This window comes from Mya arenaria, chromosome 13 (assembly GCF_026914265.1).
Source record: "Mya arenaria isolate MELC-2E11 chromosome 13, ASM2691426v1".
Taxonomy (NCBI): domain Eukaryota; kingdom Metazoa; phylum Mollusca; class Bivalvia; order Myida; family Myidae; genus Mya; species Mya arenaria.
In genome coordinates, this window is record NC_069134.1 from 33,360,023 (window position 1) to 33,383,608 (window position 23,586).

Here is a 23,586-nt window from a genome sequence, read left to right on the forward strand (position 1 = left end):
TTGCTATTGCTGTAAAGGTCTAATAGCAGACTGTGCTAGTGTTACTATGAAAGTCTATCTTAATGCATGGCATGTATCTATTTCATAGTATGCTTTATGTTGACATATCTATCTGACCTCTCCCATGTCAAGTTCAAGCTTATTTCAGTCATTTCAAGGTCATGGTCATTTCAAGGTCAAGATATGAAAAATAACTCAAAATAAAATTTTTCCTATATACTTTTTTCCATTTTTATTTTAATTTCCGTTTAGTATGTGTCGACAGAATTGTAAATTATATGTTCCCTTATTTAAAACAATTGTTTGGGTATAGCTTTTATATTTTTTGAAACCGCCACCGCCAAGGATCATATCGTTACAGTGTGCCAACTAAAGGTGCGCGCAAGATTGCTATTGCTGAACGAGTCTTATGGCAAGTTCTGCTAGAATTACAGTAAAATAATTTGTATATCTTAATTCATGGCATGTATCAATTTCATGCTTTGCTTCATGTTGATATACTTATCTGATTGCTTCAAGGTCAAGGTCAGTTCAAGGTCAAAAACATAATGAAACACAAACAGTTGAGAATGTTGTTTATTTTCGCCTTTTTTATTTTTTAAATTTTGTTAATTAAATTGTGTTTGCAGAAAAGTAATTGATAATTTCCTCTGTTTTGATCTCTGTTCAGTTACTGATAAGTGAAATGATTTGGAGACAACTAGGTTTCGTGCTAGTACATGTTACCCAAGGCGGTTACAACAATTTGTTGATTCCTAGAGATTTCATTATTAGTACATTGTAACTGTTTCATTTTTAAACATATATATGTATATGAATTGATGATAACTATTTTATAACTTAGTTCATATTGAAATACAAAATGAAGCTTTTCAAAATCAAAGTCAAACTCATTTGAATGTCTAAATGCAAATCTGTTCAATATCGACGTTGTTATTATTTAATTTATTTATGTTTTGGTTAAATTTTATCTAAAAATCTCTATACATTACCAACATCATCAAGCAGTTTTAACCATAGTTAATTTATTTCCCATATTAAAAGTCAAGTCAACCACAAAATGTCCCTTCTTGAGCCAATTTAAACATGCTACATGACATATATTTTTGCGAGTCCCATGTAAGCACATCCAGCCATAAGTGTCGCTTTTCAAGTCCATCCAGTGTTTTACCAACCTCATGTATTGATATTCTAGTTCCAAGCAACCCAAAATCAGTTCGTCCAGGTATAATACCTCCTAACCAAGCCATAGTGTTTATATATAAGCCTACCGAATGCCCGAAACCTCGTTATGGCTCATTTTGTGGCCTTCCATTCAACCGCTTTTGGGCTGTAACCAAACCCAATCTTGCAGACCATCATCACACTCTGGCTCTTCTCAAGTTCACTTTGTATCCAAAAAACTTTTTTCAATCAGATATCTGCCAAATATAGACCGTTTAAAGCCAATCGAGTGCCACGTGATCCATAAAGTTGCCATATTCAGGACAAAGTAGCTTCAATACGAACCGAAACGGTACCAATGCCAGTGTACAGTCAAGCATATCAATATGTAAAAACTCCATAGGTCGATAATTAAGTCGGTTCAATTCTCTATCAAGTCAATTGTGACTACAATAATGCTTATTTAGAGCCAAACATAACCAAGTGTAGCTCTAATTAAGCCTAATAAGTGTCAAATAGACCACATTTGGCAACCAATAAGCCCGTTTAGATCCAAACAAACCCATGTGCAGCTCTAAGTAAGCCTACTCAGTGTCAAATAGACCACATTTAGAAACCATAAGGCCCATTTAGAACCAATCAAACCCATGTGCAGCTTTCATTCAACCTACTCAGTGTCATAAAAATACACATTTGGCAACCATTAAGCCTATTTAGAGCCAAACAAACCCATGTGCAGCTCTAAATAAGCTTACACAGTACCCATTAGACCACAATTTGGCAAGTATGAAGCCAATTAAGATCAAAACAAACGTGCAACACTGAGTAAGCAGTCTCAGAGTCAAATAGACCCCATTTGTGAAACCATGAAGCCCATTTAGATATAAACTAATCCATTTGAAGCTCTAAGTAAGCATGCAGAGTGTCCATCGGACCACAAATTTGAAACCATTAAACCCATTAAGATCCAAACAAACCCATGTGCAGCTCTATGTAAGCCTACTCAGTGTCAAATAGACCACAGTTTGGAAACCATATAGCCCATTTATTTCAAAACAAACCAATGTGCAGCTCTTAATAAGCCTATTCAGTTTCAACTAGACAACAATTTGGAAACTATTAAGCCCATTTATACACTTTTTTAATTAAACGACAGTATTTTACAAGTGAAAGCTATGTTCGAAAGTTTAAAATTATTTGGTAACGAACTTTAAAATGCTGTAGTTTCCAAACGCCCCAACAGCCAAGGCGTAAACATGTCTTAAAATGTTTGTAAGATGATACACTTTCATGAAATCATGGTCTACAAAATTCCCCCGGGGGCAAAACCATTTTCCGCTCATAGTCTATTAGTCCATATAATTTTGAACAGCCGCGTCAGAGTCTTTGACGAGTTTTGTTTTGGCGACTCTACGATAAGGGGTCCAAATGTTAACAAAATCCCTTAACGCACATTATAGTCGTCATTATCAGTGGCGGATCTACCGGGGTGGGAGGCACATAGGGCCCGAGTCCCCCCAGCGGGCCGGCCAATATTGCTTTTTGGGGCATATCTTTATTGATTTAACTGTACAAATAAATTGTTTTGTCACAATTTAAATTTTATATAGGCATTTGAGCAAATAAAACAAACTGAGTATCGAAGTGAAAAAGTCTTTTGAAAAATGACATCGGGGCCCGAACATTCGATAAAAAAAAATCGGCGGCGCATTTTACAAAGACAGCTGATCAAAAGTAGACAAATATGGATGCAGATATAAGTTGGTTTAAACTGTTAACATGTGCACATTGTATGTTCGTCATTGCTTTTAATAATGTCATTGTGTGCCAACAAGATATGTGTGTGCATTACGTGCATTTAACAAAAGTTTAAATTCAAAACGTTGCCGCTTTGAAACTTTCCATTTCGGTCTTTATTATCGTCTAGTTCTCTAAATTATGCTAGAGCCTTTGTAAATTAATACATAATAATTAATTTGAAACTATTTTTGGAATTTGTTGTCAAGTTGTTTTTACTTTAGTAAACTTAAATTTATAACAATGACCTCCGAAGTACGTACAGTATCGTTGAGTGCAATCAATATACTGTAGTGTAGGATTATATAGCACTAATTTTAATGCATAAGTATGTGTGTCTCAGGTGGACAAGTGGTTGACGACTTAGCCTGTTAATCCGTCGACCCTGGTTCGATTCCCCAAAACGGCTAGATATCTTTGTTGTGTTTTGAAAGATTTATCTCAGTAAATGATATCTTTTTAATGCAATTTATCTGCCAAACATTATTGACAGTGAAGACAAATGTTAATTCCATGTCATTATATGATTAAAATAATGCATTCAATTTTTTTGTTTGTTTATAATTAGTTGTGCACCCCATTTAGAAAGTCCTGGAACCGCCGCTAATTATAGTAGCTAGCAAAACTCCAGTCAAGGCTGGTATGCATTGAGTAGGTATTTTAAAAAATGGTAGTGTGTAACCTAGATATACAGTCATCCATTTCGTTTCCGTCTCTTTCCCGCCATCTGTCAAAAAGGTGTGTCACAGGTAAGTTGTTCATAATAAAATAATTTGCCAATAGAATTTATTTTGAAATCGAGTTTAAATGGCAGAGATCGTTAAGATAGACCCACCTCCCCCTATAAAATTGTCCAAAGTTAATCATGTCAATATAGTACTAGTAGAACAAATATACCGCCGCTAATTATAGTAGTCCAAATAATTGTACGTTGACGGATTTTTTTTTAGATTTTTGATATGGCAAATCCTTCACGTACAAATTGTTTAGTATCAAAAGTGGGTAGTTGTTCCGATCAGCCGGGTTAAAGCATATAGCGTCTATAAAATATCATAAAAACAAGAAATATTACCAGATAATGTTATTTTATATTAGTTCCGTGCGCACACAAAAAAATATCCAACTTATAATTATGAGTTTGACGGCTTTTCTTCATTTCATTCTGTCAAAACATAACGATATATACATGAAGGGCACCTGCAGGGCACAGTTTTAAATCGCTCGGAACATTTCGGCCATGGCCGAGTTGTTACGATTGTATAACGAGGTCTATCTCGAAGCTTTGTCGGAGGAGGCCGAGTTATTACGATTGTATCGAGTTGTTCCCATTCGCATAATTGTTATCTGTATCAGTCAACTTTCGTTTTATTGGAAAGGTAAACAACTTGTTTTAATGCATTAAATGCTTGGTTAGTGCAAAATAACATTTCACTTACATGGTAAAATATGAATTTAACTCTTTATGATCAATTTCAACCATAAAATACTTCACTTAAAACAATTTCAATATTTTTAAAACACCCCCGTTTTTTGCACATTCCCGTTTAGACGTTAGGGATTGGAAGAATCCCGTATAACACGTCTATTATTTTAGACTACTAATTATAGTAGCTAGCAAAACTCCAGTCAAGGCTGGTATGCATTGAGTAGGTATTTTAAAAAATGGTAGTGTGTAACCTAGATATACCGTCATCCATTTCGTTTCCGTCTCTTTCCCGCCATCTGTCAAAAAGGTGTGTCACAGGTAAGTTGTTCATAATAAAATAATTTGTCAATAGAATTTATTTTGAAATCGAGTTTAAATGGCAGAGGTCGTTAAGATAGACCCCCCCCCCTATAAAATTGTCCAAGTTAATCATGTCAATATAGTACTAGTAGAACAAATATACATATATAATACACACAAATGCATTATTTTAGCCAAACGATCTTGCAGAAAGGCCCCCTAATGCCTTGACCACTTTTACAGCCTATATTTGTGCTACTAAATTGTATTTTTATGGATGCTGGACGTGCACAAGTTTTGACTCCAAAGTTAATGATTTATTTAATGCACCAGTCAATAGTAACCATCCCCCCCCCCCTTTCCCCTCCAGCCAACCCCGGGTAAAATCCCCGCCCTGTGGGGACAATCTGCTGCCCGTCAAATGCCGGACCGGGGGTGGGGGGGGTGCGTGGTTGCAATTGGCTGGTGCATAAGCACTCAGAAACATTCGATCTTGAAACTGCCCCTAGTACATGAAGTGTATGCAGTGCATTGGGCCGGTAATAATTAATACAAAATCATCAAGTCATTCAATAACAGTTTAAGTTGATTTCCTAAAACATTCAAAGTCAAATGAAAGTATGGGTTCAACACATAAAAAAGATGTATTCACAAAATTTTACAATTATGTAAGTTAATGAAGTATAACAGACGATAATTTATGAACAAAGGAATTCTTGAATTAGAGAAGTTATTCAAGTTGGGAAATGACTTAAGATGTTTTATGAATACCTGCTTTGGTATAAGAAAAATATCTGAACCTTTAAAAAGATAGATTATGTGTTTGGTGGCATGGAATAGAGACAATATACTGTTGGTGTATTGAGAGAAATTGAACTTGTGGTTGTTGCCCTTGCTCTAAAATTGTTTTTAACTGCATCCACAGTTACATTATACATGGTGTCACCATCATGAAATATCTTCAGTTTATATTTTTTCAATGACTTCAGGAAATTTATAAGTAATTAAGCATGCCTTTTTATCCAGTATTAAAAAACAAAACAAAAAAGATTAACTTGTTTTACCTGCCAGATGATGAGCTAAATACCACACACTGACAAAGTAGTCTTTTCCCTGCGCTACTGCCTACATGCATTGCAGAAATATAGTACCTTAAATCATTTTAAACATGCTTTATAAATTATATATGGTTGTTTTAATGCTATTTTCAAGAAAAATGAATAATGAGATGATATCTAGTACGAATCAGAACAAAAACATTTTCTTTTAATGAAGTTTGCTGTTAAATGGTGACGTTCCACCTCATTGGTTTAATCATGTCACAATTATATGCAGTATGTGCATGACTTAAATAACAGAAAGTTCCAACTTTTTATGCCCCCGAAGGTGGTCATATTAAAATCGCACCATCCGTCCGTCCGTCCGGCCGGCCGGCTCTGTAAATTTCCCTTGTATGGACAGATTTTAAAATAACTTGCCACATGTGTTCCACATACCAAGATGATGTGTGGCGTGCAAGACTCGTGTCCCTACCTTAAAGGTCAAGGTCACACTTAGTGTTTATTCACAATGGAGTGCTGCATATAAGGACATAGAGTATAGGTTGTTGTGTCCGGGCTGTAACTTTCTCTTGTATGGACAGATTTTAAAATAACTTGCCACATGTGTACCACATACCAAGACGACGTGTCGTGTGCAAGACCCGTGTCCCTACCTCAAAGGTCAAGGTCACACTTAGTGTTTATTCACAATGGAGTGCTGCATATAAGGAAATAGAATATAGGTTGTCGTGTCCGGGCTGTAACTTTTCCTTGTATGGACAGGTTTTAAAATCACTTGCTACATGTGTTCCACATACCAAGATGACGTGTCGCGTGCAAGACCCGTGTCCCTACCTCAAAGGTCAAGGTCACACTTAGTGTTTATTCACAATGGAGTGCTGCATATAAGGACATAGAGTATAGGTTGTCGTGTCCGGGCTGTAACTTTCTCTTGTATGGACAGATTTTAAAATTACTTGCCACATGTGTTCCACATACCAAGACGACGTGTCGCGTGCAAGACCCGTGTCCCTACCTTAAAGGTCAAGGTCACACTTAGTGTTTATTCACAATGGAGTGCTGCAGGGACATAGAGTATAGGTTGTCATGTCCGGGCTGCAACTTTCTCTTGTATGGACAGATTTTAAAATAACTTGCCACATGTGTTCCGCATACCAAGACGACGTGACGCGTGCAAGACCCGTGTCCCTACCTCAAAGGTCAAGGTCACACTTAGTGTTTATTCACAATGGAGTGCTGCATTTAAGGACATAGAGTATAGGTTGTCATGTCCGGGCTGTAACTTTCCCTTGTATGGACAGATTTTAAAATAACTTGCCAAATGTGTTCCACATACCAAGACAACGTGTCACTTGCAAGACCCGTGTCCCTACCTTAAAGGTCAAGGTCACACTTAGTGTTTATTCACAATTGAGTGCTGCATATAAGGACATAGAGTATAGGTTGTCGTATCCGGGCTGTAACTTTCTCTTGTATGGACAGATTTTAAAATAACTTGCCACATGTGTTCCACCTCCCAAGACGACGTGTCGCGTGCAAGACCCGTGTCCCTACCTCAAAGGTCAAGGTCACACTTAGTGTTTATTCACAATGGTGTGCTGCATACAAGGACATAGGGTATAGGTTGTCGTGTCCGGGCTGTAACTTTTTCTTGTATGGACAGATTTTAAAATAACTTGCTTCATGTGTTCCACATACGAAGATGATGTGTCGTGTGCAAGACCCATGTCAAAGGTGAAAGATACACTAAGTGTTTATTCATAAGGGAATTCTGAATATAAGGACATAACAGTGTAGGTTGTCAAGTATGGGTGGTATATTTTTATGTTCAGAGGCAATTTAAAATAACTTGCCATATGTATTGACACGTAAAGGCAAGATCAACTTTTCATGTACTGACCTTGTTCGTAGGTCAATGTCACATTCGGGGGCATTCGTCACATACTGTGACAGCTCTTGTTAAGATTTGTTTTCGTGAAATCAATAGTGAATTTCATGTTTTCTTATGGAAAATTAGCTACTTTATTTAATTAAATTTTCATCATGAAAACAAAATTAGAAATAAACATATTACTTCGTGGAATATAACCAATTAAGCAATTATTGTTCCCAAAATCCATTGTTTTGAGACAACTTTGTCTCTCATGTTATTTTTCTTTGTAAATGCCATAAATCCTCTGAATCGTCACATTAAATTACATGTTATAGTATGTAATGTCTAAGAATTGCATTAAAACCCTGGTAAACAGCACTAAAAGACATGCTAGACAAAAGTATTGGGCCTTTTTTTGCAGTTTTAAGAGGAAAAAAACAACATTATAATAATCTTTTATCTCATGTTTATCAGTCTGGGAATGCATTGTCTTTTAATTGCTTTTCGCTGTACCATAATGCAGTATTATTGGCATTTTCGCGATGACTGATGTCGAGATTCTTAACTATGTGCAACATCTGTTTTTAAGTGAAAGGAGAGACACATTTCTCCTTCTCAGACGATAAACATGAAGCAGGTGGATTCCTAGGGAGAATTATGAAGTCGAAAGTGTGAATTATTTATCAGGTATTGATTACAAAGAAATTGGCTTCTTTAAAGCTTGTATCTGATTCAGAACATCCTCGGAACATCCTCCATGAAGACAGACTTCTTTAGATAAACCTTGTGGAGGTTGCAGGGATTTGACCATTTGAGGGCTAAGTGAAGGCCCTGTTGTTGCACCTTCAATTTCCGTATTGAGTAACAACCATCTTCTACTGAAAGTTACTTGCTCATGTTTTTGAACAAAAAATTAGTTTTCCCAGTTATGCATTTAAAAACACTTATTTATCATTATTTATCGAAATTGCAGAAAAAATACAGTTATAGCATTAAAAAATATTTTGGTTTTATCGGGGTTCAAACTCACGCCAGTTAAGTCAAGAAAAAAAAAAAAAAGCCGGCTAGTCCACATGGCCACGGGGACTTTAACATATGGTGGATATGTTGACCTGTTAAGGATACATTGATTACACCATGTGATAATGTCAGTCAACCAATCAAGCAACACCAAAGCCGTTATTAATTTTCAATCGCGTTATTAATGCTAATGAAAATTGTGGTCTTCAAAGACGATATTTGAGCATATATCAACATTTGCTGAAAAGTTCCATCTTTCGGTATTTTTGTTTTAACACTCCTTATGAATTGCCACACGTTTTTTTGTAATTAAAAAAAAAAGTGCATTTTACAAACCATGAGTGAGTTACTTTAAATGTTGTAGTTTTTCAGTGTCTTTTGCATATCATACAATTAGCCCAACTAAGGTTGTTTTATTGTTTGTTTGTTGTTGTTTATTGTTTGGGGGGGGGGGGGTGAATGTTAATTTTGCTAAAAAATAGATGGTTTCGGAAAGTAAATTCACGTAGAAGATATTTTCTATTTTTAGCTTGACTATTCAAAGAATAAGGAGAGCTTCACTTAACCAACCCTTGCGTCCGGGTTGCGGTTGGCATCGGCATCACACCTTGGTTAAGGTTTTGCATATAAGTCCCTTCAAGTCATTATCTCAGCAAATATATCATGTATAATTGCATTGAAACTTTAGATACGTGTTTTTGACTATCCGACCTACTTATTTTACAAGTTTTATGACACTATTTTAAATATAATGCCAAAAATTGGTCTTTATAGTTTGACTTGGAAATTCTCAGATCAAGGTTTTGCATGAACTCACTCATAGGTTGATATCTCAACAGCTACTTGATGTATTGCATAGGGACTTTACACAATGGTACTTAACCATCCAATCTACTTATTTGAAATACCAAGTTTGATAACTCTATTTTGCATAAAATGCAAATTATGGCCCTTTATTATTTGACTTAGAAATTGTGTTTAAGGTTTTGCATGTACATTTTAAGTCAATATCTCAGCAAATACACCATGTATTGCATTGCAATGTTTGAAAAGGCCTCCCAGCCATCAAACCAACATAAATAATCAAGTTAGATAACTCTTTTCTGCAATTTATGTAAATTTTGCCCCTTTATTGTTTGACTTAAAATATTGGTTAAAGTTTTGCATGTAATCAGGTTTAAGTCAATAACTCAGCAACTACTTGATGTATTGCATTGAAACTTTATACAATCAAGCATGATAACTCTATCTAGCATTTTATGCAAATTTCCCCCCTTACTATTTAAAGTTAAGGTTTTGCTTGTAATCAAATTGGGCATTGTTCCATGCATGTTTCAACAAAACTTTACAATCCTTAAAGTTAATAGGGTAGAATACCGGGTAGTCGAGCGCGCTGTCTCTGTGAAAGCTCTTGCTATTTATGGAGGCTGCTTAAATGTATGTACTGTAAAACTGTATTATGTAAAATCTTATTGATTATAAAGAACAAGGTTTTATGTAATAGGTTCTAACTGTTTTGAATGAAAAGTTGTTTTCAGAAGGCAGCTGGGGATTTAATTATGATGTCATGTCTGTGAAGCTGTAAATCTGCAATTCTCAATGATTAAGTGTGGTAGTAAATTGAGGCTGATCTTGGAAATAGAAGTTTATTTATTGAAACATTAAAGATATCATATTTTTCAACTAATGTGAAAAAACAATATTCCCTCTTTGTATGATGTGATATCTTCATTAATAGACAAAAGATGTTTCAGCCTATAACTCACACAGCTTTTGAAGGCATTAAAAAATTGCCTGGCATAATGTCTAATGTTACCAAAATCAATTAGCTTGGGGAGTCCATTTGTATGTTTATTGTTGGTGGGCAATATTGTCTTAAGCCTGTTTTCATAGTATTTGTAACCAGTCTCTTGGTGTTCAATTCCTAGTAAACATGGAGTACATTATGAAGCACAACTCTTATGAAAGCAAAGTATTATTTGTCTGGAATTCTTAAGGGAGATTGGGGTAGAAAAATATATAAGTGTGAGGTATGTAATAAAAATATATCAATTCACAAAATAAACAGGTGATTTTTAAAACCAGTGAAGTAATTCCCGGAATGTTCATAATTATTGAAAAACAACACAGCTGTCTTATTTTTCTTAGAATAACAACCGCTTTTTCTGTCCACTTTTTAAAAGAATTTGCAATGTAAAATTTACCTATTTCAGAAGAAATATCTGGCCTTTTTGTCAATTTTGGGATTAAGTACCAGCAAAAAATAAGATTTTTCAGGTCATGTAATAATTGTTGATATTGAATATAAAATCATCATTTTGAGTAATATTTCTCTGTGAAATGTATATAACTTTGATTGTCACCCAAACTTGCTGTAAATGCATCTCTAATTGTAAATGAACAGATGTTCAGAATGAATTGTTCCCATACTAAAACTCCATGCATAGAATAAGGGGAATCCAAGGAGAAATGATTTTGGTGATAGCGATTTCATCTCATTTGGGATTTTTTTCTTGAAAATGGGAACGAATATAATGGTACATAATTTGGCTTTGGGTATTAAATAAGGTCAGACATTCATGGGCAGAAAAAGGCCCTGACAACATTGTCCATTTCTAATTGCATAGTGGAGCAACTCACGCCTGTACAAAAATTCTGAGCCAATTCTGTGCAGAATCTGTACCAAGTCTGGGCAGATTGAAGACAGAATTCCTGTTTTCTGTGCAGAACAGACACAGAATCTGACACAGAATCGGCCTTCTGGGCATTTTCTGGGCAGAATAATACTGAACCAGATTTTTTTCTGTGCAGATTTATAAATCAGACAGATTTTTTGTCCTTTGTATTTTTAAGAGACAGAATTTTAGTACTTTGAAAAAAGATGAGGCAGAATTTTAAAATGGACTTAGAAAATTTGAGAGACAGAATTTGAACTTAAATAGTTATTGAAATTTGCTGCTAAAGTTAAGTCATCAAGTTATGTCCCAAAGTTATTATATGTTATGTTTGACCAAAAAACTACAACATTTTTTTCCCCAGAAAACAGCAAATTATCAATAATACAGAATCGGAAAATTTCTGAAATACTTTTCACTGTTGAAAAAGACTTTATTATAATGTTTTAATTGAAATACATAAATAGGTCTTTCATTTTTGTCTTAATAAATTTTATGTTAAATGGTGTGATTAGAATTTTTCTTTATTATTATTATTATTATTATTATTATTATTATTATTATTATTATTATTATTATTATTTCTGTAATTATTTTTATTATTTAATATTGTTATTGTTATTATATTTTCATATGATAAGTTTAAGAAAACACAAAAGAAAAACATCCATTTTTTAACATATTGATGTTAACTGTTCTTCCTTTTACCCTATACACTAGGGCAAAACATGAACATTAATTCAGTTATGTATTGTTTAGAGATTAGAAGTATTTCATCAGCATGCTCTGTTAGTTTATTGACCAAGCTATTTCTCACAGTACACATTGCCAGGGCTTATCAGCTTATCTAAGGTCAGGTAGAAAATATTTCAGTGAGTATTCAGAGAATCAGGGCTCTGAGTAGCCAATAAGATCAGTGGATTTCAAATGTTCAGGCGATTTTCTTGATGTAAACACAGCCATGGTGGTATCACCTTCTGAAGATTCCTATTGTTTTGCTGGATATAATCAGGATCCCTCATGGTTTGAAGGTAAACATTTCTTTCAAAATGTGTCTTATCATATGCCATTCATGGTATCCTGTTTGTAACAATTTGAGTCTTTTAAAAAGTTAAAGATAAGTAAAATAATGCTATTTCCCTCACAGTTCACAACACATGGTCTTTCAGATTGTATTTGTAAACATATAGTTATAATTTTCCAATGTATGTGGAAAGGGCAATGTTTAAATTGAGTTTATCATAAAGCCCAACCAATGTGCATGCATCACATTGAATAATGAAATGAATGTATTAAAATAACTTAATTACTATCAACTTCAGACTCTGACAGTGAAATTGAGAGTTTTAATTCTAGTGTTCTGTATATATGTATGTAATTCTTTTTTCAAATGCTTGTAGAATCTGGCTTAAATATTCAATGGAGTTCCATTCAATGGCGAGGGAAATCATGTATGCACAGACAAGATGTAAAAGTAACAGCTGGAGCAGTTACTGGCCCCTTATAAAAGGTTTGTGAAAGATTGTGTGTATTTAGAAAGAAATATGTCTGAATGGAAATCAGGCTGTTTTTATAGTCTTTGTGTTTTAAAACAGTATCATCAGTCATTTCAAAAATAAAACTAACATTTTTATGTACAGGGTATTTAATATGCAGGCTATGACATTGATTGAGTGTTTGCATTTGTGTGTTTTATTGCATGTTGCTAGCTATTGACAACAGCCATAAACAGGGTTTGGCTGCTGGGCACATGTCCCTGCAGTTCAATAAATATTAAGATACTTTATCTAGCTAAGAGACAATTTCACATGCTTTTCAAGGAACAATTTGAGTCTGTTTTTATTAATAAATGAATGAAGATATCCATTTTTTACACAGACACCGATTTATTTGCTCTATGGCATTATTATGCATTTCAAGTTGTGAGAATGATAAAGTATGTTTGAGAATGAATATTATTTAAGTGGATTAAAAAAATGAGGCATTTTGATACTTATGTTAAGTATTTTTACTAGGGATGGCAACGAGTACCCGAGTACTCGAGTACTCGATCGAACGTCCGAGTACTCGAGTACCAAATCACTACTCGAGTACTCGGAAAAAAAATCAAAAAATCTATAAAAATCACCAAATACACGATTTACAGACAAAATATCAGATCTGGTTAGTTGCCAAGAGGACAATTAACGGTCCCTCTAATCCCCGCTGTGTACACAATTGACCTCAATCAATTAGTTGAGAGTTGTTGTGATAGTTGCAAACTGTCAACAAAGGACCCCTATTTCAAATTAGCACTGATGTCAATTAGCGAAGTTTTGATAGCGGTACTTTCACCTACACAATTCTATTGTATACCAATTAGAGACTTTTCATCAAACAATGGACGCTAACGAGCAAGTATCGACCGTTACGAAAATTTATTGATTTCTTAAAGGGCGTATTTTAACTATTTTTGCAATGATTATCACAATTGATTGGTTGATATTTTAAATCAAGAATTATGAATATTAATGAGGTCAACAACAATTACACAGTACGAAAAACTATCATTTAAAAATTAAATTATAGAGTGAAGAACTGAACTTCGTATTGAATTTCGTTCACTATTTTTATGTATGCTTTTAATTTTTGTTTATTGCATTCTGATTGTTGTTTATTTCTACAGTGCATACTTGTATAAAATGAAACGAACAAGACAAATTAAAAGCCTGAAACAACATTTGTTTTCTTTTGATATCATTTTTTGTTTTAATACGTAATGAAAGTTTACTTTAAAGGTGAAAATGACCAATAATACGACCTACGCACAATATACGTCATTAACGATACATGATATATACACAATCTTGTCTTTGCGAACACATATTCAATTTTTCCGAGTAATCGAGTACCCGAGTACTCGATCGAACGATCGTCCGAGTACTCGAGTATTAATTTTACTACTCGTTGCCATCCCTTATTTTTACATTATGTTAAATTTTACTGCAGATTGTGTGACATCATAGTTGCTGGCCAGAATACATTTGGATCAAACTGGAAAAAAGGCATCACCAATCCAGCAAGTTGAGTCTGTGTTAGGAAAGTGAAAATAATCATAAAAATGGACCAAACGTACAGAGGATTCCAAAAACACCAACTTTTACTTTCAAATAAGTCTTTGTAACTTTAAAGTGTCTCTTCATTTCTTGGTGAATTTCTATTGCAAATTTTATCACTTTAATCAAATTATTGTTTTAAAATCACAAAATATAAACTTAAGCAATTGTAAAAACAGTTATATAATATAATATAATAAATAATATGAATGAAAATTAAATTATTGTATTTTTTTCTGTACAGAATATTTTCTGTACAGAATATTATCTGTACAGAGTACAATATGTGTTCCTATAAAGTTTTATTCTGTACAGATTATTATTCAGCCTTTTTGCTGCCCAGAATTTTTTCTACCCAGAATGTATTTGGCCTAATTTAAATATTTCGCGAAAAATCTGTACAGATTTCGTTCTTAGTCTATATGTAAAAAATCTATAAATAGAATTCTGGTTCAACTATCTGACAATGAACCAGGATATTTTCTGTACAGAATCTGCACAGACTTTCTGTATTTTATTCTGTACAGAATCTGTTTGAAGTCTGGCCAGACATTTTCGTACAGGTGTACAATAAGGTAATACTATTATACATGAAGGTGACAGGTTATGTATAACAAATATATTCCGAGGGAGTGACATATGACATCATAGTTGACTCCGTCACTTACACCTACAATGTATATCAAAATAGAGTGCGAGGGCTCTGATTGGCCTGTTTCAAGTGATGATCAACTATAATATATTGTGTACTCTATTAAATTCTGGATCCGTGCAAAATGTGCAGTTTTGATTTACTTTCAACCACTTGAAGAAGTTCATAGTAATTTGCAGTTATTGTGTAACAAAGTGTTTTTCTTGAAAATAAGATTTAAGTTAAATAAATTCCAATGCATTATAGTACCTCATTATACAGCTAAGTGGATTTAGCAGCATCTATGTTGGCATTTTCTGAGGAAAATATTCCACTTCAGGAACTGTCAATGATTTGTATAATAAATGAGACAAAATTTAAGAAATCAGAGACATATAGGGACTGAATTTTCTCAGATTAATTAAATTTTCCGACAACTGGATCAAAAAAGGCATCTTGCTCCATCATTATTCCAAATGAGTTGAACAATTTGTTTTTTATTTGCAGGAGGGTTGACAAATGTCTTATAAATATAATGAATACAAGTTGAAATTCTGGCTTTCTTTGTAGCAAATCATTTGCAAACACGAGTTCCAGACTTTTTTGTGTTGCCCCGTTTTGATTGGGGATAAAAATGCTATATTAGTAGATTGTGTTGCCATGGTTTTGGAGAACGCCACTGGGACTTATAAATCAAATCTTTTGTCTGGTAGTTATTTCTAGGCTGATATTTTAATGTGTCTAGGGCAGCCTTTAGTATGTCATGAAATCCAAGGTCTTATTTCACATGCTTTTATAGAAATCAACAAGCTTATGACAGTATTATACTGGATTAGTTCATACCATGTTGTATATACCAGATTGTATCTCCTGATAATTATAAACCTCAGAACTTGTGTGTTTATTAGAGTCCATGAAATAGTGGCCCTGGTTAAGCTCAAACCCTCAACCAATTTGGTGTGTGTGAGGCGCACACCTATACCACAACACTTATCTCATCCTCTAAAGAACCAACAATATGTTATCAGGTACAACATCAGATTTAAGTTAGTTGGGTGTTATCATCTTTTTATATTTCAACGCCGTTTCTCCAATTTTCGGCCATTTTTCTCTGAGGCATTTTTTTTGGTTTAATTATAAATTTTGCAGCAGGTCACTGGTTTCTGATTGGTTGGTGATGATGGGAATTTACAAAAATAAATTGAATTTTCACAGAATGCATCATTTTTTATTTCAAAAGCCAAGAATACTATTACAAAGAATGAAGAATGTTGTTTACACTTGTGTTCTGTAGTGTGAATTATAGTAAAAGGAAATTAAGAATATATGGCAGGGTTGTTGATCATATAAAATGTGGGGTTTTCTTTCAATCTTGAAGCCCAAAACCTATTTGTCCTCGGATGCTAAACAGAGTAACAATTGGGTATGGCCTAACTGTCTGGACCATCAATGTATATTTGTACATGTTATAATGACCACCAAATGGTCAGTCAGATATTCAGCTGTTGCATTTTGGAGATGTTGAACAAACGAAAATCAAATTGTACAACTCATTTGGAATAAGGATGAAGCAAGATGCCTTTTTCAATGCAGCTGTCGGAAAATGTAATCAATCTAAGAAAATTTAGTCCCTATATGTCTCTCATTTCTTAAGTTTAGTCTCATTTGAAACACAGAACTATTGACAGTTCCTGTGGTTGAAATTTAGTTTTCCCAGAAAATGCGGACACATCCACTAAGCTGGAAAACATTGTAGTTTTGTGGATAACATTCTGCAGAGATTTTACAGTTTCATGAATGACACTTATACAATGACGGAAAGTTACTGGACACTTATTTAATTGGTAAAATTGCAAGTGCTTTAAAGCTGCACTCTTACAGATTGGCAGTTTTAACTTTTATTCTACTTTTGCCTCAGAATCAGCTGTTTTTGGCATTAATGCATTCAACCGAGTCACATAATATACTCACTTAAGGACAGATCTCAATTATTTTGAAAAATGCTGAAAAACTCATTTTTAGCTCACCAGAGCACTAAGTGCTCAAGGTGAGCTAATGTGATTGGTATTTGTCCATCGTCTGTCCGTCCATCCATCAACAATTGTTTAAAAAAACATCTCCTCTAAAACTACCTGGCCAAATTCAATGAAACTTCACATGAAGCTTCCTTGAGCGTTCATCTACAAAAATACAACAAGGGGTCATGATTGATTTACACCAACAACAACAAAATATCCGACTTCCTGTTTTGCTTTAAAAGGCATCTTCTCTGAAACTACCAGTCCAAATTCAATAAAACTTTACTGGAAGCTTCCTTGGGTGACCCTCTACAAAAAAACAACAAAGGGTCACGATTGATCAACAACAACAACAACAACAATAACAAAATGGCTGCCTTCCTGTTTTGCTTTAAAAAAACTTCACCTCGGAAACTACCACTCCATATTCATTGAAATTTTACAACAAAAATACAATAAGGGGTCAAGATTGATCATCAACAACAACAGCAACAGCAACAACAACAAAATGGCTGACTTCATGTTTTGCTTTAAAAAAACATCTCTGTAACTATCTCACCAAATTCAATGAAACTTTACCGGAAGCTTTCTTGGGTGACCCTCTACAAAAATACAACAAAGGGTCTTAATTTATCTACAACAACAACAATCTGGCCAACTTCCTTTTTTGCTTTAAAAATATTTCCTCTGAAACTACCAGGCCAAATTCACTGAAACTTTACAGGAAGCTTCACTGCATGACCCTCTACAAAAATACAACAAGCCATTGAGATTGATAAAGAACAACAACAACAAAATGGCTGACTTACTGTTTTGCTTTAAAAAAAACTATCTGAAACTACCAGGCCAAATTCAATGAAACTTTACAGGTAGCTTCATTGCATGACCCTTTACAAATATAAAACAAGGCATCGTCATCAGAAAAGATATGTATAAATTGCAACATTTTCGTTAATGCTTAATTTTTAGGTGAGCGTTTTAGGGCCATCATGGCCCTCTTGTTTTTTAAAGCGTTAGTACACTTTAAGCCATGAAACATAATTTTTTGATGGTAAATTTGAAAAACTGGGATCAGATTTGTTGTCCACAGACTTATATCACTGGTTTCCTGACACTATATATAACACAGAAATTGGTTCATTTCAAGACAAATAAAAAAAATAGAGGTCAAAACGGTCAATCTGTGAGAGTGTAGCTTTAATCTCGATACAAGGAATAAAAATCGAAAGATTTGTGTTTAAATATCAACATTTAAAGGTAAAATAAAATGATTGCAATTTCACTGATTATTAGCTTTAGAGTGCTTGAAATGTTCTTTCATAACTGTAGTATTAAAAAACATTCCTGTGGTAGTGGTTGGCCTTAAGGGGCTGTCTCATGTATGATAAAATAGCGGAAAAAAAAGAAAATTGTCGAAAACTGACATAAACTTGGTATTAATGTGTACAATGCATTGAAACTTACTAACTGAAGTACCACATAATTTACAATTTATTTAAGTTTACAGGGCTTTTTCTATAGTACCCACGGGTCCGACTATCGGACCCATTCCCAAAGCAAAATATAAGGTATTTTTCCCAATCTTCAGAAAAAAAATCCCAATCCAAAAATTTTTTATTTTTTTTTATTTTTTTTTAGAAATTCTTTTTACCTGTACTGGTTCATTTTCAACATCCTAATAAATTATGTGATTGTAAGTTTTTTTGGTAATTGAACTCAGAAATCATTGATTTTCATTACATTCAGACATATGAACTATTATATGTCATGATTTATTGCAATAGATATTTACACCCCAAGGATTGATATTTCAGCCATTGTGGGTCTTTTAAAGGGAAAATAAACTAATATTAAATCATTTCCTTATTCACAGGAGACTAGACAGCTTTTTCTTTTCACTGTAAAATTTACCAATTTCCGCATTTTCACGACGCAAAATTTCCCAAAATGTCTAGGGTCTTTTTCCTAAAATGGGCAGAAAAAGCCCTGGTTTAGCAGTTATTTCGTATTTTTCCATTAAAAAAGATTACTGGGTATGTCTACCAGGTAGAATTCATTCCTTATGCGTGATTGGGTTTATCACGTGATATTACCGAGGTAGGACTATAGCTTAATTATGTCACCCTATTAGTGTAAGCCTTTGTAGCTCAATGAGTAAGTCGCTGGACTTCAATTTTGACAACGCGGATTCAAACCCGGTCTCAGACACAATATTTTTTTTTACATTTTGGTACTTTTTTTTTTTACAATGATGATATCAAAGCATAACACATTCTATTAGATAATTGTCCTTTTTGTTACAGAAAAAAACTTTTTGGTGCCAATCTGTGACACAGTCCCTTTAAGCTCCCTGAGCCCATACAACATAATGAGACATACTGTTGAAAGACCATCACTGACAAAGACTCACTCAAGAATATATGGGGTACCATGCATTTTGGGTAGCATTCAAAATGCTTAAGGTACGCCTCTGGCTATGATGAACACTGTAGGATTGGAATGTCTACATTTTCCTATATAACTCTCAACAATAACCATCTATAGATTACTAATCATAACATCAAAAATATCTATTGGATGTTATTGCATTAGCACAAATTTAATTAAATAAAAGTTATATGTCACCGTGTAACTTTCTCTTTCAAATTCTGGGTTTATGATTAGGAGAAATATATACATTAGATATACATATAGACTAGGAACTTTGTACTTCTTCTTTTACTAAGGAAATATCTTTGAACTACTTTTTTTTGTGACTATATAATTAATTCACTTACTTTCATAACTTAAAATAGCACATGGATTATTGAATGTTTCTTGTTAAATAAGTATTTGGATTTATCTTTGTCAACTATTCAGCTTAAATGTGGAATTAATAAAGAACCAACTTTTAAACATCTTAATTGGACTTGAGTTGTGAATCAAAGTGAACCATTAAACGTGATCTGAACTTAATCGGTAACTCGCAGTTGTGCCAGCTAATTCCCCAAATTAATGGACAACTGCACGTGCCCTTTAGACAGTGTGGCTCGGGCTCGGTGACCACCCCTACCATACCAGAGTGTATATACTGGCCAGTTCCCGACACTGCATGACTTAACTGGGGTGCGCGGTGCCATATACTACAAAATCAAAAAATCTCTGTCTACCATCTATTTTCATAGCATACACCATCCCCAGGGAAATATGTTCTTTAAATAAACTCGAGAATGCCATCTATTATTCAAACTTGTCTGGTTGGTTCTTAGTTCTTGGGCAAGCCTAGAAAATCGTCAAGAAGAAACAAAGCATTGAAAGGTAAATCAATGAATGAAGGAGATATAAAATGAAAAGAAACAAGAACTTGGGAGTGAGAATTCTGATGATATTAATCTAAATTTCTTTCAGCATCCCAAGAGCTGAAGTATTTTTGTGCTTAGATTGATTTCTTATTCATGTGTCAATGAAAGTCTTGGGTAAAGATGAGAATGGCTGAAGCAACGAGGAATGGATGGCTTGACCATATCATTCTGTGCGGAAAGCACAAGCCTGATCGAAGGCCCCTGGCTTAAATACTGTAAGTGACTGGGTATAAGACGATAGGGGGTATTAGACGCAGGGAAAAAAATCTGTGAAAAGTCTAAGAAAAAAACTTTTAATCTATGTTTTTGGTTAAAAGACGCATAGAAAAGATGTCAAATTGTCTGGCATTTTTGGCCACCATGTTTGTTGACAGTGACAAATTTTTTTTTCGTGAAAATGGCAACGGTTATCTTTAAAACCATACAATGATAAACTGTCGAGAATGAAAAGTTAAGTTATGCAAAAACCTTATATTGTGCGGGTTTGTTCTCAAAATGTCAACACCTACAGAAAAGAATAAAAAATGTGACAAAGTGCGAAAAAACAAGACCATTATCGCAACAGTATGTTAAACACGTTAAAGGTAGTCGAGTTTTTCACACCTTCTCGTACAACTGGTAAAAAAAAATTTGACAGTGCCCAACTTTGCTTTTTTATATGCAAGTTTAATTATTGTTCAATTCAATTTATTATTCAAAATAATATTGAATAACTTTAATCGAAAAATATTTTTGTTTAAATTATAAACGTCTTATGATATACTGTATCCTGATCTTCAACTGCCGTTTTAATTCGTATATACTTGATCACTATGACGCGAGTAACATCCCTTTCTACATAAATCTAAACAAACTCTCGGCTTGAAATCGACCTCAGAAAAAAAGTTAAAAAAAGGTTACTGGGTATTATAAGCAGGCATTTTTTTGCATCAAAATCTGAGGGAAAAAAGGGTGTCTAATACCCAGTCATTTACAGTAAGTAGTCCACACCCAGGAGAGTGCCCACTATATTTGATACTGTTCAAAATGTAGCTTTAACTTTGGAACCAGTAACTGTTCATAGTTTGCCAAAGAATGCTTTGGTATTTTCCACTCTCACCATAAAATGCGGACCTTAGTGTGTTTTAAAAATGTATACTTTAATTGATAATGAAGTCTTGAATTATGACAATCCTGAATATAATACACTTATTGATAAGACAGCCTCTTCTTTAACCAAGACTTCTATGGATAATTTCTATGGACACATGGATAAGATATAAATCACAGTACTCCCAAGTAGACACAAAATACTTCAGCTGCAGGGATGCTGAAAGAAATATAGATTAATATTACCAGATTTCCCACTCCAAGTTGGTGTTTCTTTTCATTTTATATCTCCTTCCTTCATTGATTTACCTTTCAATTCTTTGTTTCTTCTTGAAGATTTCTTGGCTTGCCCAAGAACTAAGACCAACCAAACAAGTTTGAATATTAGATGGCATCCTTGCGGTTATTTAAAGAACATTTTGTTTTCCTATTGAGGTTAACAGTTGTGTGTTACCTTTCTCTGCAGTTATAAGAATTTGTAAAGATTAAAAGAATAAACCGTTATTTAGAAATAGATATTCTGGGTGTAAATGATAAGAAATCCAAAGATGGTTATTGTTGAGAAATATGTAAGATATTCCAGACATTTCAATCTTACAGGGTTCATTTTAGCCAGGGGTTCACCTCATGCATTTTGAAGTGATCAGTAATTTGCAGTCATTGTATTGTCATTCTTGAAAAGAAAATATCAACTGTAAAATGTCTGCAGAATGAAATCCACAAAACTACCATGTTTTCCAGCTTACAGTGGATGTGGCGCCTCTATGTTGGCATTTTGTGGGAAAACTTAATTCCAACCACAGGAACTGTCAATAGTTCTGTGTTTCAAATGAGACTAAATTTAAGAAATGAGGGACATATAGGGACTAAATTTTCTTAGAATAATTAAATTTTCCGACATCTGGATTGAAAAGAGCATCTTGCTTCATACTTATTCCAAATGAGTAGTACAATTTGATTTTCATTTGCAGGAGGGCTGACACATGTCTTCTTTATATAATATATACAAGGTTGATATCGGGCTTTTTTTTTACAGCAATTTGCATTTAAGATTCTAGATTGTTTGTAGACTGCCCCATTTAGGGAATAAAACACTATATATGAAGATGGTGTTACCATGGTTTTGGAAAAAAGCCACTGGGATTTCTTAATCAAATGCTGTCTTTTGTCTGGTATATTTTGTTCCACATTTTTGGAGCAAAAGCCATTTTGGGCTGTTGAATTATGAAATTCAATGGCCTGAAAAAGAATTTGAAGGCTCAAATATTCTTGTGCAGTAACTTTCCAAGAACAAAGTATACTTTATTGTCCTTAACAGGCCTGTACAACTGGTCCAAAATAAATTTTACAAGCCAGGGTGTAGTGGCTTGAGATTTTTGCACAGACTGAAGTGGTTGAACCATGTAATCACTCTTCTTTGCTTCCACCACTCTCTTCTTTAACCAAGACTTCTATGGATAATTTCTATGGACACATGGGTGAGATATAAATCACAGTACTCCCAAGTAGACACAAAATACTTCAGCTGCAGGGATGCTGAAAGAAATATAGATTAATATCACCAGAATTCCCACTCCAAGTTGGTGTTTCTTTTCATTTTATATCTCCTTTCTTCATTGATTTACCTTTCAATTCTTTGTTTCTTCTTGAAGATTTCTTGGCTTGCCCAAGAACTAAGACCAACCAAACATGTTTGAATATTAGATGGCATCCTTGCGGTTATTTAAAGAACATTTTGTTTTCCTATTGAAGTTAACAGTTGTGTGTTACCTTTCTCTGCAGTTATAAGAATTTGTAAAGATTAAAAGAATAAACCGTTATTTTAGAAATAGATATTCTGGGTGTAAATGATTAGAAATCCAAAGATGGTTATTGTTGAGAAATATGTAAGAGATTCCAGACTTTTCAATCTTACAGGGTTCATTTTAGCCAGGGGTTCACCTCATGCATTTTGAAGTGATCATTAATTTGCAGTCATTGTATTGACATTCTTGAAAAGAAAATATCAACTGTAAAATGTCTGCAGAATGAAATCCACAAAACTACCATGTTTTCCAGCTTACAGTGGATGTGGCGCCTCTATGTTGGCTTTTTGT

The 23,586-nt window shown here is 34.0% G+C and overlaps 1 protein-coding gene across 1 annotated transcript in view; it reads left to right on the forward strand.

The window, feature by feature from the left end:
* The first annotated feature begins 4,283 nt into the window (after positions 1–4,283).
* Positions 4,284–23,586, forward strand: part of LOC128213654 (neuronal calcium sensor 2-like) — a 92,727-nt gene continuing 73,424 nt past the window's right edge. Inside the window, exon 1 of the mRNA XM_052919648.1 lies at positions 4,284–4,337. The gene's annotated coding sequence lies outside the window, so the exon portion shown is untranslated. The remainder of the gene's footprint in view (positions 4,338–23,586) is intronic.